This window comes from Piliocolobus tephrosceles, chromosome 13 (genome assembly GCF_002776525.5).
Source record: "Piliocolobus tephrosceles isolate RC106 chromosome 13, ASM277652v3, whole genome shotgun sequence".
NCBI lineage: Eukaryota > Metazoa > Chordata > Mammalia > Primates > Cercopithecidae > Piliocolobus > Piliocolobus tephrosceles.
In genome coordinates this window covers 65263869-65270342 of record NC_045446.1, presented here as the reverse complement: position 1 = coordinate 65270342, position 6474 = coordinate 65263869, and the positions used below count along the sequence as shown (strand labels likewise).

Sequence of the window (6474 nt, the reverse complement as noted above, 5' to 3'; positions counted from 1 at the left end):
ATGCGAGTCGGCTTCATTTCCTCCTCTGGGCCCTTCAGCTCTACAGTAGCAGAGATCACAGTGGATATGATGGACAAGGTTTGGACAAGGTTTTGACTGGCTACCCCACTAGACTGTGTCAATTGCCTGTGACCGCACACCCAGTGCAAAGCCAACCTCATTCAATGTGGAATGAAGAATGAGCCTCAGCTATCCTAATCTTTAAAATGGCGGCATTGGCAGCCAGTCCTGGTCAATCCAGAGGAGAGAAAGAGCACTGGAGTCTGAGAGAAGATGAAGTCATAGAAGGCTCCCTCGAGGAGGTTGGGCTTAGAATTATAAGGCCTCTGTATTAGTCCATTTTCACACTGCTGATAAAGATATACTCAAGACTGAACTTCTTCTGAGCCCTCCAAACTGTTCCAACCTGAGCTTGTTACCCAGTTCCAAAGTTGCTTCCCCATTTTTGGGTATCTTTTCAGCAATGCCCCACTTGATTGGTACCAACTGACTGTATTAGTCCTTTTTCACAATGCTGATAAAGACATATCTGAGACTGGGCAATTTACAAAAGGAAGAGGTTTATTGGACTTACAGTTCCACTTGGCTGGGGAAGTCACACAATCATGGCAGAAGGCAAGGCAGAGCAAGTCCCGTCTTACATGAATGGTAGCAGGCAAAGAGAGAATGAGGAAGACGCAAAAGCGGAAACCCCTGATAAAATCATCAGATCTCGTGAGACTTGTTCACTACCAGAGAACAGTATGGGGGAAGCCACCTCCATGACTCAATTGTCTCCCACTGAGTCCCTCCCAGAACACATTGGAATTGTGGGAGTACAATTCAAGATGAGATTTGGGTGGGGACACAGAGCCAAGCCATATCAGCCTCTAAGAACGATCAAGAGTGAGCAAGAGAGGGCAAGAGTGCAGATTTGGGAGACTGGGTGGCTCTCTGTTCTGTCACGCTTGTTCCTCCAGCTTCAATACACTTGAAGGATCCCAGCAGCCAATAGCACAGCATTTTACATTTACATGGAAAATTTTCACAAACTTTGTCATTTGTGTCATTAGTTGGTGCAGAGGCTGGAGTGAGAGTTAGGAAATCTGCCTTGTCTTTGGATTGCTGTGTGACTTTGGGCAATCCCTTTCACCTCTGAGCTTGTTTCCTCATCTGTCACATATGGATACCAATAGTTGCTCCATACGTGGGAAAGTCCTCATAGACCATAAAGTTCTGTGTCCCACTGAGCACTATTAATCTTGTTGTTCTAATTATCAGCAAAGCCCATGGTAACTGCTAACCAGCCACATGGGGGTCCCCAGAAAATATTATTCAGGGCCCCAGTAAAAGGGAACCTCTGGGGGTCAAGGCCTCAGCAGGCCAAGAAGGGGTAGAGCTTGGGGGTTTAATGGGATAGGCTCAGCTCCAACCTGGTTCTTCCCACTGAGGCAGCACTGGCTTGGGGAGAGGAAGGAGCAGCTGGCATGGCCTGGGTTGGGCAGATGAGCTGGGCCGACCTGCAGAGGTCTCTGGTATGAAAGCTGAATGTGAAATGCCCAAAGCCTGTCATAGTCAAGGAGGGGCTAGGCTCTGGGAAGACAGTGTTTGGGGAGGTGGGCGTTAGGGACCCTCATCCCGCTAGGAGAGGGGCTCTAAGAGAAGGGATCTGAGCCAAACTCTTTGTGCTCTGATTTAGAGCATTCCGGGTGTGCAGGCTATGCTGCTGGTTTACCATCTGTGTGACTGTGGCTGGGTCAGAACCCCCTCTGGGCCTCCCCCTGCCTATCAGCAGCAATACAGGAGCTGGACTAGGAGCTCTCTATAGAGCCCAGTGTTGTCTGATTCTGTAGCAGCACTGGACAGGAAGCCCTGAGGTTGTCAGGACAGTCATGGTCCAGTCTGCCTGTGGAAAACTGGGATGTCAGGTGCCCAGACCCCACTGATATGCTGGTTTTGTAAAAGAGGGGTCAGAACACATCCCAGACCCCAGGGAACCCGTAGTCTGGTGAGGGAAGCAGATGTGAACATGGATAGCTCCCAGCATTGTCTGGGCTGCCAGACGGGCAAGCTTCAGGGACCCTCCCATAGAGGACACCTGGGAGCCCTGAACAGGGAGCAGACATCTGGCTTCTGGTGTGGCTCTGCCACTAGCTCTCTGTGTAGCCTTGACCAAGGTCAGCTCTCCTTTCAGCTTTAAAAAAAATGTATTTTAAAATTATTTTTATTTTTTGTAGAAACAGGGTCTCGCTATGTTGGCTAGGCTGGTCTTGAACTCTTGATCTCAAGTGATCCATCTGCCTCGACTTCCCAAAATGTTGGGATTACAGGCTTGAGCCACCACACCCAACCCAGGTCTGCTTTATCTTAACAGGGAGTGAATTTATTTTCAACTTCGGTTCCATTCAGGAAATAACTTCTTCTATCAAAGGCATATACAATATCTCTGCCCTCTGAAAGTGACCAACAGAGGAGTTTCACAGGACTTCGGACTTTCAGTACTAAAACCAGGACAGTTCAGGGCAAATCAATATGGTTGGTCACCATATGATACGACAAAGAGAAAGGATACAAAGACAGATCCTAGGGCACCCAGGTTAGACGGAGACAGACAGAGCAAGCCCCTGCACAGGCACACAGAAAAGGAAGCTATTTCTGGGGTAAGCAGACAACATTTTGTAGTGCTTCTTGGAGGAAGCCACTAAAGAGAAAGATATCACAGAAAAGGAATTCTCATGTGAATGGAAATGGAGAGACTAAAACAAAGGGCACTGATTCAGACATAACATTCCATCCCAGATAGAGTGAGATGAGAATGGAGCGGGGCATAGAAGAGGAATGGAATCCAGAGCACCACAGAAGTCATTGTTTCGGTTATCCCCAAAGAAGGTTTCCCAGAAGCTCCCTAGAGTTCATGAGCTAGGAGTCTTTATCAGTGGCCCCTGACAATCCTCCAGACTCAGAGGAACACAGTGTCAGGGGAACCTTAGAATAAATGACACAGTTTTCACTCCAGGGTTTAGCTTTACTCACTCGCAACCGGTGATTCTGCTGTCTTCACAAGGTCCCGAGATAAAGAACCCCATTCAGGAATCATGCAGGCATAGCTGGACTAGATGGGCTTATGTCAAATGACTACAGTCAAGATCCTGGTGCTTAGAGTGGGCAAAACCTGGTAAGTGTATTCATCAACATTACCATACCTAGAAGATTACTTCACCTGTGCTAGTGGGAACTGGGCTAAAAACCAGACATCCTTAAAGGAGCTACTCGAACTAATAAAAGAGCTACTTGATTTTTTAATTGGCACTTGAACACAAGCAGATGCCTCTCAGATTTTTTCTCTCCAATAGGTTAAATTTGCCCACCAACATTGTAATCTTATTTTTTAATTTTTGTAAGATAAGGTCTTGGTCTGTTGCCCAGCTTGGAGAGCAGTGGCGTGATCATGGCTCACTGTAGCCTCACACTACTATGCTTACCTTAACATCTGGAGTAGTTACGATTACGGGTGCATGTCACAATGCCTGACTAACTTTTTTGACTTTTTGTAGAAAAGGGGTCTTCCTGTGTTGCCTGGCTGGTCTCAAACTCCTGGCCTCAAGCAATCCTCTGGCTTTAGCCTCCAAAAGTGTTGGGATTACAGGTGTGAGCCACCATGCCTGGCTACAATCTTATTCATATGTTATTATTATTATTTTTAGAAAAAATGAATCTTGGGTTAGAAAGTTACTTAAAGGAATCTAGCTGCTATCCAAATATTAAATCTCTGTAGCATTCCAGACAAAGACCTCAGCCTTACAACCTCTAGTTACATGGACTTCACTAATTATCAAGCCTGTTTTTGCATTATGGAGTCTTTTTTTTTTTTTTTTTTGGTCCTTCCCTCCTTCCTTCCTTCCCTCCTTCCTTCCTTCCTTCCTTCCTTCCTTCCTTCCTTCCTTCCTTCCTTCCTTCCTTTCTTTTCTTTCTCTCTCCCTTCCTTCCTTCCTTCCTTCCTTCCTTCCTTCCTTCCTTCCTTTCTTTCTCTCTCTCTCTCTTTCTTTTTCTTTTTTTTTTTTCAGGGTCTCACTCTGTTGCCCAGACTGGAGTGCAGTGGTGCAATCTCAGCTCACTGCAAACTCCGCCTGTGGAATTCAAGTTATTCTGCCTCAGCCTCCTGAGTAGCTGGGACTACAGGCATGTGCCACCACACCCGGCTAATTTTTGCATTTTTAGTAGAGACAGGGTTTTACCATGTTGTCTAGGCTGGTTTTCAAACTCCTGAACTCTGGTGATCTGCCTACCTTGGCCTCCCAAAGTGCTGGAATTACAGGCATGAGCCCACCGCGCCCGGCCTTCATTATGGGGTCATTCTAATGGTAAGAAACTTCTTCCATATGTGGGACTGATCTCTGGGCCCCTGAAGCTGCTAACAGTGGTCCCAGTTCTTTGTAAGTGTTGCTCCTTCTCTTTGACAGTTCTTAGGTGTTTGTGTCTACCTCTCTTCCCCGCAAAACAGGACCAGCTCTTTCTGCCATTGCTGTTAGACGTCTCACCACTCCAGAAATCTTAATTGTGCAATACAATTCCTGGCACAAGGAAAGTGTTGGGACTGAGATCCATAGTTGGAAAGGAAAAAGATACATGTTCTAGTGAATGTTTCCTTGATTGTTCTGGTTTCCAGATGTTCCCAGTGTGTATCTACAGACATCCAGCTTTGACCCACTGTGGGGGCCACAGCCTGTAATGGATCAGAGGACTCCTAGCCTGTCTTCTGCCTGGTCAGCATTCCCTCTCTGCCAGAGTACCTCTTCCCCCAACCCCCATCTTTGTGATTTTCTTTTTTCTTTCCTCTTTTCTTCTTTTCTTTTCTTTCCTTCCTTCCTTCCTCTTCCTCTTTCTCTTTCTTTTTTTCTTCTTTCTTTCTTTCTTTTTCTTTCTTTCTTTCTTTGTTTCTTTCCTTCCTTCCTTCCTTCCTTTCTTCCTTTCTTCCTTCCTTCCTTCTTTCTCTCTCTCTCTCTTTCTTTCTTTTTTTTTTTTTTTGATGGAGTTTCGCTCTTGTTGCCCAGGCTGGAGTGTAATGGTACAATCTCTGCTCACTGCAACCTCTGCCTCCTGGGTTCAAGTAATCCTCCCACCTCAGCCTCTGGAGTAGCTGGGATTACAGGCACCTGCCACCACGCCTGGCTAATTTTTGTATTTTTAGTACAGATGGGCTTTTACAATGTTGGCCAGGCTGGTATTGAACTTCTGGCCTCAAATGATCTGCCTGCCTTGGCCTCCCAAAGTTCTGGGATTACAGGTGTGAGCCACCATGCCTGGCCTTGATTTTCTTCTTAATCTATCTGCTTATCCTGGTGGGTTATGCCCTTATCCTGGTTGTTGTGATGGCAGAGCCCAGCCTCCACAAGCCCATGTACTTCTTCCTGATAAACCTCTCAGCCCTGGACATCCTCTCCATTACAGTCACCATCCCCAAGATGCTGTCCCTATTCTTGCTTGGGGACCACTTCCTCAGCTTCCCTGCCTGCTTCCTGCAGATGTACCTGTTCCACAACTTCTCCTGCTCAGAAGCCTTCATCCTGGTGGTCATGGCCTATGACTGCTATGTGGCTACCTGCTGCCCACTGCACTATCCTGTCCTCATGACCCCACAGACCAACGCTGTTTTTGCAACCAGTGCCTGGCTCACTGCCCTCCTCCTGCACATCCCAGCAGTGGTACAGACCTCCCAGATGGCATTTGACAGCATTGCCCGCATCTACCACTGCTTCTGCGACCACTTGGCTGTGGTCCAGGCCTCCTGCTCTGACACTATCCCCCAGACCCTCATGGGCTTCTGCATCGCCATGGTGGTGTCCTTCCTCCCCCTTCTCCTGGTGCTTCTCTCCTATTCCCACATCCTGGCCTCAGTGCTTCACATCAACTCTTGAGAAGGGCACTCCAAAGCCTTCTCCACCTGTGGCTCCCAACTCCTGGTGGTGGGCACCTACTACTCATCCATTGCCATAGCCTATGTGGCCTACAGGGCTGACCTGCCCCTCAACTTCCACATCATGGGCAATGTAGTACATGCCATTCTCTTCTTCTTCTTCTTCTTTTTTTTAATACCTCCTTCCATCCCTGTATATGCCATGCCATTCTCACATCTGTTCTCATCTGCATGCTGAGGAACAGGGATATCAAAGCAGCCATCACCAAGATCGCATATCCCCAGGAGCCAGGGTGTTCTGAGGGCCCTAGATCCCTAGATCCAACTAATTCAGCTCCCAGGATACCAGTGACAGCACCTAGCTAAGAAGAACAACTCAATAAATATTTTTAAATGAATTACAGCAATCTGATTTGGTTTTGTTTAGTTGAGCAGACAGCTATAATCTGGTTCTCAAATACTGGATCAGGAAGTTTTCCCAATAGTACTGTAGAATAATTGAAGACTTCACAATTTTCTTTTCTTTTTCTTTTCTTTCTTTCTTTTTTTTTTTTTTTTTTTTTTTTTTTTGAGACAGAGTC

General features: G+C 46.8%; 1 pseudogene; it reads left to right on the top strand.

The window, feature by feature from the left end:
• Window positions 1-6259, top strand: LOC111540966 (annotated as a pseudogene).
• The last annotated feature ends 215 nt before the right edge of the window (window positions 6260-6474 follow it).